The sequence below is a fragment of the Lutra lutra genome, chromosome 1 (genome assembly GCF_902655055.1).
Source record: "Lutra lutra chromosome 1, mLutLut1.2, whole genome shotgun sequence".
Taxonomy (NCBI): Eukaryota; Metazoa; Chordata; class Mammalia; order Carnivora; family Mustelidae; genus Lutra; species Lutra lutra.
In genome coordinates, this window is record NC_062278.1 from 61,737,767 (window position 1) to 61,749,471 (window position 11,705).

Below are 11,705 nucleotides of genomic sequence, written 5' to 3' on the forward strand. Positions count from 1 at the left end.
TGAGGCCAGGCCATGAAAATGCCATGCACTTCCATTTTGTTTTCCCGAGATACTTGCTTTTGGAACTTAGTCATCATGCTGTGAGAAAGCCCAACCAGGCCATGGAGAGGCCTCTCCTACATGGAGAGGAACAAAGATGGTCGTCCCACAGACCTGGCTGTGCTTCCACCTGAATGCCAGCTTCAACCTGCCACCCATAAGAGTGAGTCATTTTGAAAGTGCCTCCTCCAATCTCCAACTGAAGTGTCCCAGTTGAGAGCATGTGGAGCAGAGACAAGCTTTCATGGCAAAGCTCTGCCTTAATTTCAGATTCATGAACAAAATAAATGTTTGATACTGTTTTAAGTTAATAATTTTATTGTGTAGCAATAGATAATAGGTACACCAAGACTCAGTTTTTCTTGAATTTGTTGTATTTAGTAGTCAGAAAAGCACAACTCAAATTCCATCAAATCCCATCATATTTTTTTTAAAGATTTTATTTATTTATTTGACAGAGAGAAATCACAAGTAGGCAGAGAGGCAAGCAGAGAGAGAGGAAGAAGCAGGCTCCCTGCCAAGCAGAGAGCCCGATACGGGGCTCCATCCCAGGACCCTGGGACGGTGACCTGAGCCGAAGGCAGAGGCTTTAACCCACTGAGCCACCCAGGTGCCCCAAATCCCATCACATTTTGAAACAATTACCGATTTGTTATTTAGTGTGTTTTGTTTGAATCTCAGATGCTGTTTGTCTTAGAGGTTTTATAAAACCTTATTACTCAAAGTATGGACCATGGACCAGCATCAGCTTCACTTTGGAAGCTGCTAGAAATGGAGAATTTTAGACCCCACGCCAGACTTACTGAATCCAGAATCTACATTCTTAACGAGATGCTCAGGATATTCATTGAAGTTTGAGAAACACTGGTATAAAGAACAAGCTTATAAAACAGATTACAGATGTAGACACTGGGCAGTTTATTATTTGCTTTTATTGCTGCCCTAGAAATCAGGATTCTGTATGTACAGGGGGTGGGGAATGAAGGAAATGGAGGACAAGCGTTAAAACAGAAGTAGAAATGGGTGGGAAGGTGAGGACCTGGGAGCTGAAAAGGGGCCTTGAGATGCTAGGTTGTGTGAGGCCTGTTTCAATAGTTTCTCTCTTGGGGGTTTGGGATATTATGATGGATAAGATGGAGGGATAGTAGAGGTACTTTACTTTTTTCATAATTGACAACATTATATTATAGAATAGACTGTGCTTTTCTTGAAAATAATATATATGTTTATTTTGTAAAAATAGTTTCAAAGCCCTTTAGGAATTCCCAGGAGGAAATGTTCTCTGAGATTGGAAATACACTATTATTATTGTTGCCATAAGTTGGGGTTTGAGTGTTTGCACACCATGCCTCTCTTAGGTAAGTGACTTTATAATGGTTTGATCCCTGCCTAGAGTACAAAGGAGCCCATTTATCTTCATATCTGGTTTTTCAAGATACTCGGCATGTATAAAGTGTATCTATAGTCCATTCTCTACGGGTTACAGTTTCTAATCCTCAAAAGTTTAGTTCTCACTAACAGACAAGACTTGTAGAACTTTGTATGTTAATGACAATAATCTTGCATTCAGTGGTAGCTTTTGTTCCCTCCACAGCCCCTTAGCAAACTTATCATTGATGTCCAGATACTTACTGACTGCTATGATTGAAATATGGTCACTTCCAGAAAAAAAAATGACAATTAAAAATTGTCTGGTTTGAAAAAGGACAAATACAACCATCAAAACAAAGGTATTTGGTGTCATTAGAGCTCTTAAGGGAGTTAAAAACTCAGATTTATTAGGATGGTATCTGTATTCCTGGAAATGGCTCTTTCCTCTCTTGTTTTCTCTTAAGAAAAGATTTTTTTTTCTCAAACAGGTTTCAACTCTTTTTGTCTGAAATATGCCATATAAAAGGGCTGATGGTCATCAGGCTCTGATTATATGAGGATACTTAGTAGAACCATAACTTGTAGCTTAGGGAAGCAGATTGTGTTTATATCCATCCTGACCACACCTCTGAAATGAGACACTAGACAGTTTCAATGTAGTCATGCTGCCTATGCCTTAGGAATAGGAAAGGAGAGGAAAATATGTGAGTATATTCCCTACTCATAGAGGTATCCAAGTGTGCTTTCCAATACACAAAGGGAAGAATCAAGTTTATTACTTTGGCTGGAGTTTGGCAAATAACAGAAAATCCCCCTTCTCAACTGAACTAAATGATAAGAAGTTGGTTATCTCACAGAAGAAGTTCAGAGGTAGGTGACTTCACACTAATTCATCAGGAATCCTTTCTTTCCTTCTGTTCTGCCAATCTTAGCATATAGGTGTCCTCAGACAGGCTTGCCGCATGGTCGCTCTAGGTCTTCATATTCTCACACAACATCCAGAGGTGGAGAAAGAGACCTGCCTGTAAGATTGAAGAAGCCTTGAGACACCTGGGTGGCTCAGTTAGTTAAGCATCCGACTCTTGATTTTGCCACAGGTAATGATCTCAGGGTTGTGAGATGGAATCCACATCGGCTCCGGGCTGGGCATAGTGCCTGCTTAAGATTTTCTCTCTCCCTCTGCCCCTCCCCTGCACTGTGCTCATTCTCTCTCTCAAATCTCTAAGTAAGTAAGTAAGTAAATAAATAAATATTTAAAAAAAGACTGAAGAAGCTCTGCCCCAGAAGTCCCTCAGCAAATTCTCTTTATGTTTCATTTGTCAGATTTACATCACATGCCCATGCTTGAACCAATTACTAGCAAAGAGATAAGAACACTGGTATTAACAGATTTATCAGGACATTCCTGAGTTACAGGGGAAAAGACTGGGTACCTGAACAAAATATGAAGTTTGCTAGTGAACAAAAGAATAGGTTGTGGTGAATGGCTACCTTGGAAATTAAACTGGACCCCCAGCACTGCTGTTAAAAAGAATAATCTAAAATGCTATAAAGAGGGGCGCCTGGGTGGCTCAGTGGGTTAAAGCCTCTGCCTTCGGCTCAGGTCATGATCCCAGGGTCCTGGGATCGAGCCCCGCATCAGGCTCTCTGCTCCGCAGGGAGCCTGCTTCCCCCTCTCTCTCTGCCTGCCTCTCTGCCTACTTGTGATCTCTGTCTGTCAAAAAAAAAAAAAAATAAAATAAAATAAAATGCTATAAAGAATATTATAGTCACATTAAAATGATTTTAAAAAGTACAACAATCATGCCACTCCACCTAATTTCATTATGCAAATTTCATTCTAGTCTTTGTCCACATGCTGTACACTTTTACATAGTTGAAACCTTAATTTTATAGTCCATGTTTATCAGGCAAATTATTGTGAATAATATTTGTACAAGTTTTACATTATTGTTATCACCTTTAATGACCAAATTCTTTTTTTGAGTTGATTTTAATTCAGCCTCTATCATTTGAAACTTCTCCTGTCATTAATACAACTTCCAGAAACCTTTAAAGGGGATATTTGTATTAAAGGAACATGAAGGGTGAGGTTGTTATCGGCATATTAGGAAGAGCAAGGGCCAGTAGCTGAGAGATCATCAGACCTGGAGTCTGAGATGAGAGTTTTGTCTTAACCCTGCTACCTGTTGACTGTGTACCTTTTGACTGACTTATTAATTTTGTGACCTCAGTTTCCTTTCTTGGAAAAAAATGAATTTGGAGTAAGTAACATCTAAGATCATTTCCAGCTCCTATTGTCGATAATTTTATGAATTCTAAGATTCTCTGAAAAGCCCGAGTGCTTGGGCCTCAGGCTAGAATACTGACTTAGTAGAGGCATCAAGATTGAACACTAGTGGCCACATCATGCCTGCAGAAACCTTGGGTTTAGCTAGCTCATTTTTATGTAAAGTGAATGCGAGTACTTTTTAGATAGAACAGGCACTATCCACTTAGACTACAGTGTTCACTGTTGTTTTGCATTAGGATGCTTCATAGTCTCATAGTCCTTGTTTTGCCCCTGAAGGGCTTTGAGTTTGCAACCCCTGGAAGAAGGTGAGACTGGTGATTCAATGAATCACCCACCTGAACTCAGCACCTAGCTTTCCATGGAAGTTTTCTTTTGGAGTATTGTTGAAAGGAAGCCTTATTTGTTCGCAAGATCCAGTGATGGTTTCCATGTTATACACATAAACACCTTGTCAGGCACCAGAGACAGGTTGGAGAGGATGATTGATGGGAGTGGGCTTGTGAAATCACACCTGCTGTCACAGCAGATGGGGAAAAAAGCCGGAGTAACCTGTGGAATTGCTGATCCTTTTTGAAAATTCATCCTAAAAACATTATTTTAGTTCTTTTACATACTTTAGAAAGAGTCAGTATCACAAACCAGGCTCTAGGGGAGTGACTACTCTATGAGTTTTCAGGAGTATAATTTCAAAAAAATAATAAGAATCCTTCAGCAACCAGGTGAACTGGTGTTTGAGCTCTGAGGTGATGAGGCAACTCTTTTCTTTGGCAGGCAAAAAAAAAAAAAGTCATTCAAACTGCAATTTCTGGCTGGCTGCCCACAGGGCATATAAGGTTATCTTCAGTGCATGTTGTCCCAGTCCACCCATAGCACTGCCTCTGGGGCACAGAATGCATCTTAGAAAGAGAGAAAGAGGGGAAAAAAAGAGAGACGAAATTGACTTTGTACAGAGCAAACCAATGAATGAGCAATGGGAAGCATGGCGATTTATACCAACTGGGAATCCACATGGACCCAAGGAAGGGGCTCTGAGGTTACTGTTTTAACTTCATTGGCTCTGTCCTGTGCAACTTAGGATTATGTTATCCTAATTTTATCTGATACGCACTAAAAAATTTATCCAACAGACTGGTTCTCTCTTCCACTATGTTTACTGCACTGTTTCATAGAAGGTACAAAGTGTGTTTGGGTGGGGAGAATATGCACACGTGCGGAGCTAATAAGCAGGGGATGAGTTTAACAGGACTAGGCAGTAGGCTACAAGGGAGGGGGGTCAAGGCTATGATTAAATCCAGAGGAATCCTACAGACAGAACTGTAGGTGAAGAGGGAAAGGCACATCTTCTAAGTGTGAATAAGACTTTCCAGAGAAGCTGGAAATTGATCTGAGTTTTAGAGAGCCTAGGAGTAAGGTTTGCGGTACGGTGCAGTTTCATATACCAGAGTTTCGTATACCAGAGTCCAAAGTCTCAGGCAGTTCAGTTACTCACTTGCTTAGTCATGCATGCAAGCCTTCATTCGTTTGGTCAACAAATACTCATTGAGCATCAGTTCAATGCCAGGCCCGTTTTCGGTGGATAATCATGACAGACAAACCCTGCTCTGATAAGGGAGACAGAGAATAACACCAGCGAGCAAAGGAAAGTTTCAGGTAGTGATTAGCATTATGCAGAGAGAGGTAGAATTGGGTGATGTGACAGTGACTGGGTGACTACAACAGAGTAGGTGTTTTCTTTGCTTCTCTGAAGAGATGATGGCTAACGACGATCTGAACGACAGAAAGCAGCGAGCCGTGCAAAGGTCAGGGGGAAGAGCATTTCTGGCAGAGGGAACAGCTGGTGCAGAGGCCCCGAGATGGGAACATGTTTGGCACTTTTGAGGAGGCCAGTGTCACTGGAGTGTAGTGGATGACAGGAGGGGTGGAACAAGGTGGGACTAGAGAGGGAATATGCCAGATGGTATAGGGGTTTGGATTTTATTCTAAGTGGGATGGAAGACATTTGAAGGCTGAACAGAGAAATGATATATGCAGATCCCTCTAGCTGCTATATATGAGAATGGGTGACAAGAGGAGGAAGAGAGGAAGCAGCGGCCAGGGAAGGGGCCGGTATCGCAACCAGAAGCACACTGGCATTCCTTGGACTCCAGTGGTGGTACTGGAGATGGGGGGAGACATGATTACATTTGGGTTATGTTTTGGGGTATAGAGTTGACAGGACTGAACAATAGATTGGATGCGGCCATGAGGGAAATGGAGTTGCCAAAATAGTGAATTGGACTCACTTATTAAGAATGATCTGGTTTCTCTGAAACACTTACAGAAGCTCTCTCACCGCACTGAGCTCTCCAAACAAAAGTAAGCATATTGTGGAAATAAAGACCAACCAAATGAGAAAACCAAAGGTTATTTACTCGGAGCTCTCTAATGGCCAGGGAATCAGCCATTGTCACTAGATGTGGCAGAGACTCAAAGGCAGGCAGTTTTAGAGTGAAAAAAGGGAAGGCTGTAGGTATGACCTGGGGAAGCTCTACATGTGCTACAGCAGGGTGTCCTGTGTGACTGGTTAGGGGTGCATATTTGTCTTTCTGTGTTTGGTCCTAAGTTGGAAGTGGGGAAAATCATTAGGGAAGTTGAGAGGCCAGTACTAAAACAACTGGAATGAGAAGAGGAATGAAGAGGATAAAGAACCCGTGTCGGGTTGGAGAGAGTGGCTGAGCTGACCGAGGAGGGGCTACTTCTCCAGCCAGGAAGGCTCCTTCTCCCTGCCTCTCAGAAGGATTCCTGAGTCAACCGAGCCTACACTGGCCTTCTGTTTCTCAAGCCCTACCAACACAGAGCATCCCTACCGCCTCTGTATGAGAGCCTCTTCTGGCTTGGGGGGCAGAAGGGAGGTGCGGGAGCAGGGAGAAGAGGAACACTCCTTCCTTGTATCCTAACTGGAGTCTTTCGCAAACACTTGCACGTCCTATTCTTGGGGTTTGTGTGTATCTAATCCTTGGAGTCCTTTACACAAGACAGAGAGGGATACAATATCAAAGTCGAGAAAAAAAAATCTTAAAATAAGTGTCTTAAATTTCACTCATTCAGTTTTTCTGTGGATAAATAAATACACACACACACACACACACGCATACACGCACAGAGTTTGAATGTTTGAACAAGGTTCAATTAGCTTTTTTGTTGAGTTCACCAAGTAGATACAACTCAGATTGTCTTATTGCCCTATTCCTCTGCCACCATGCTCTCAGTCAGTTCTAATTTAAAGTATTCTGTCCCATAAGTAAATTCATATCTGTCAGATCATGTGTTCTGACTTTTGATTTGTAGCATATGGTCAAGGTGTCAATCAGCTTCCTTCCCTGTTCACCTCAGTGACTGAGGTAGTATGCCCTAAATGATATCCCAAAGTGACACAGTGTGAATTTTTGTCCTTCTCCAAGTCAGTGTTTTAGACTCAGTTTCCTCATTGTATTTCCGTTCAAATGGTGGTTTTCCTGTTGAGTTGTGTTTCAGAAGCCATGCCCTGGCAGGTTCCCTTGAATCCTGAATCTATTGTACTTTCCGTCCTCCACACCTCTGAAAGCGCGTTGGGAGGGCCAGCATTTCTGATCTTAAAAAACCATGGTGCATTCTGTCATAAGCTTTCCAAGGGATGACCTTGGAGTGACTGACTACCTGCTTTTCTCTGTTCCTTTGAAGGAAAGCATGTTGTGTTGTTTCACAAAAGTCTCTTCTTACCTTGCCTCCTTCCACAGAAAAGACTAATGTAGTCTTGGAACATATTGCAAATTTTTTTTTTCTTTTGAGTGTGTGTGTGTGTGTGTGTTTAAGTGGGTTCCATGCTCTGTGTGTAGAGCCCGGTGTGGGGCTTGAACTTATGACTCCAAGACAAAGACTTGAACTGAGATCAAGAGTCAGATGCTCCATCAATTGAGCCACCCAGGCACTCCTGTCCTTGCTTTTTTTCTTTTGAAATCACTCAAGTAAAACAAAGTCTCCTCTTGCTTTCAAGTCATTTGCCACTAATGTTCAGAGCAAAATCTGCTTCCTCAAGGAGGAACAACTCTCCTAAGACTTGGGGAAGCGTGTCTGCTCTCAATTCTTGGGAAATTCCCCCAGGCAGGAATCTCCCATCAGCTCTAATCTACTCATCAGTGATTTTTCTTCTAAAGGAACCACTTGAGGCCGAGCCAGAGGCTTGTCAAGTGCTTTAGGACTTTTGGGGAGCATGGAGGAAGGGAGAGATGCTGAGTGAAGAAGGCGGGATGATGTAAGGGTTTATGAATCTGTTACTAAATACCAATAAAGCCTTTTCTGGAGGAAGACTCCCTGAATTCTAGGAAGGAGAATGTAAGTTACTTTTGTTTTATTTTTGTCCTATTTTTAATACCTGGGAGATACTTTCAGAAATCTCTGTAAAATGAAGGCCAAGTGCATACAGCCCTAGTCTAGTTAAGGGATGCCAAGCTGGTATGTCCAAGGATAATGATGCACCCTAGTAAAAACGTGAACACCAAAATGAGGCTGTGTTAAATTTGTAATCACCTAGTCAATAAAATGTACAATACTATGGAAAGACTTCAATTATTCACAGATTGGCTAGGCAAGATAACTAAGTTCCATACCAGTCTTTATTACTCACGTAGTAACAGAAACTGGCAAAGAGAGACAATAAGGCATAAAGTACTTTCAAAAGTTATTGGCCTTGTGATTGAAAATCTAGATAAGTTTGCTTTCCAGTATGAAGTTAATTCAAAGTGGGGAGGGGTAGGTAGTATATTGCAATGTAGGTTATTGCAATTAGGATTCAAAGAGTTAAATAGAAAACATTTCTATTTACATTAGAAAACAGTTTAAATATCTTAGTTGCATATAAAATATCAATTTATCTTAGTAGAAGATCTCACTTGGTGATACTTATGGGACCAAGACTTTGTGGAAAATGGTTGATTGGATCTTAAGTTTAAAAAGATTTAGCAGTCTGATTAAAGTAAAGGAAATGTCCACAAAACTTCAAAACTATGTGACCTTAGGCTGTATAAGGAAAAGTTTACACAACTAGGGAAAGAATGTTCTTTGTGCTCCAGACTGTCCAAGCAACCTTTGGAATGTGCAGCCAGAGCACATTTTAAGCAGGATGGTCCTGTTGGTGGAGGTATTCATGATGCGGGACTGACTCACAAGGTGTCTCTCACACTAACTATGCTTTGTGATCACCCCTAAATTTTTTTTTAATTGGAGTATAATTGACAAACTGCCCATATTTGGAATATGCAATTTGTTGAGTTTTAATGTAAATGTGACACACCTGTAAACATCACTATGAAAGATAGTGAACAAATGCGTCACCCACAATAGTTTCCTTGTGCCCATTTGTAATCCCTCCCAACTACCCCCATGTGTATCCAATCTCCATTCCCAGGCAACTGCTTCTATGTTTTCTATCATTACGAATTAGTTTGCATTGCTAAGAATTTTCTTCAAATAGAATCATACAGCATGCACTCTTTTTTGCCTTTTACTCAGCATATTGCCATTCACTCAGTTATTTTGTACTGATTCATATTGTGTGCATATGAATAATTCATTTCTTTTTAACACCATGTAGTATCCCATTGTTTATCCATTTCCAGTTTTTGATTATTACAAACAGAGCAGCTATGATCATACACATACAAGTCTTGGTGTGGATACGTGCTTTATTTCTTAGGGATAAACACCTAGGAAAAGTAGAATGGCTGGATTGTGCGATAGGCGTAAAAGAGTACCATGCTGTTTTCTAAAGTGGTGGTACTATTTACATTCCCACTGACAGCCTAGGAAAGCTCTAGCTCTGCCGCATCCTTGCTGATCCTTGTATGGCCAGTGTTTTTATTTTAGTCACATCAGTAGATGTGAGGTGATAGCTCTTTGAGGTTTTAGCTTGTGTTTTCCTAATGAGTAATGATGTCAAGCATATTTTCACGTACTTTACCATCGGTGTATCTTCATGTCAGTGAAGTGTCCCTTCAACCCTTTTCTCCATTTTATACATTTTATTTTCTGATTCTTGAGTTTTGAAAGTTCATTACACATTCTGGATACAAGAGTTTTACCTGATCGTTGCTTTGCTAATATTTTTTTTTATCTGTATCTGCTTTTCATTTTTTTAAAATCGTGTCTTTGGAAGAGCAAAAGTTAAAAATTTTGATGAAGTCCAATTTACCAATATTTTCTTTTCAGTGGCTTGTATTTTGGTGTCTTATTTAAGAAATTTTGCCTAACCCAGGTCACAAGGATTTTCTTTTTCTTTTTTTTTTTTCCTAGAAGTTTTATAATATCAGGTTGTATAGTTGGGTCTATGATACATTGTGAGTTGATTTTTGTTTATGGTACAAGACATAGATTGGAGTTTATATTGTTTCTACTACCAGTTGTTGAAAAAATTATTTTTTTTCTCCATTGAGTTTCTCTTGCCCCTTTGTAAAAAATGAATGTCCTTATATGTATAGGTGTGTTTCTGGATTCTCTGTAATTCCATTAATCTACTGTTTATATTAATACCAGGACCACACTGTCTTGATTACTGTAGCTGTATAAGGCTTAAGACCAGGTAGTGTCAGACCTCTCTGATTGCTCTTAGTTCTTGAAGTTGTTTGGCTCTTCTAGGTACTTATTTCCATATGAAGTTTAAAATCAGCTTTCATTTTTTATCAGAAAAGTCTGCAGGGATTTTGATTGGAATTACATGTACTCCATAATTTAATTTGAGATCTTCCCCATATTTCAATATTGAAATTTTTTACTGAAATTTTCAACTCATGAATAAAGATATATCTCTTCACTTATTTAGGTCTAGTTTATCACAGCAATATTTTATAGTTTTAAGTGTATAGATCTTTCATTTTTGTCAGATTTATCTCTAAGTATTTTATATTTTTAATGCTATTGGCAATGATATTCTATAATCTTAATTTCCAGTTGTTTGTTGGTAGTATATAGAAATACAATTGTTTTTTATATATTGATCTTGTATTCTGCAACCTTGAACTTACTAGGTCTAGTACTTTTTAAATGTATTTCATTTGGATTTAATAAATAGATGATTGTGCGTTTGAAAAAAAATGACAGTTTTATTTTTTTCCAATCTGGCTGACTTTTATTTCTCTAAATAAATAAATAAATAAATAAATAAAATTTGTACTGTGCTTCATTTTTGATAGTTTCTGTTTTAAATGTCAAGTTTACTAATCTTTTCTTCTGTGATATCTAGCCTACCATTAATCCCATTCAGTACATTTTTTTATCTTCCAAATTGTAGTTTTCATGTCTAGAAATTCAAATTTTTTTTTCCCTTTGGATGCCTGTACTTTACTTTCTGAATGCTAAGAATGCAGTTGTAATCATGATTTTAATGTCCTTATCTGCCAAATGTAATATCTGGATCAGTTCTGGGTCATTTTTGATTGATTTTTCCCATCCTTCATTATAAGGAGTTAATAACTATTGGAACTAACCCCTGAGTGACATTTAAAAATTTCCGTTCAACAACTGATTAACAGGCCAAAAATTAAACAGTCCAAATTATAACATAAACCAGAAGAGCCATGAAGAATGTCTTTAAGGAGAAGCATATACATTATGAATTGATTGTTAGGAACCTGGAAGTTAAAGTACATTACTAATGAGAAGAAGGTGATGAATGAGAAGCGACAAGAGCAGCAATGACAGAGAAATACAATTAGAGATTCAGAGAAAACTAAGTGCACATGAGAAAGTCATGTTGTAACAATGAAGTAAATTACACTGTATGGTTTGAGCAATTGATGGAAATGGAAAAGCAGCATTTTCCGAAGCAATGAAGCAAAATCTCAGATATTTCAGGAAGATGAAGAGGACCGACTGACGTTTTGTATTCATGTGTGGTTTCTTTGGGCTTGTCGTAATTACTAGATTTAATAATATTCCTATAATGTGTTTAGTTTTCCCTCTTGAAACTAATTTGTCTTTTTTATAAGCTATT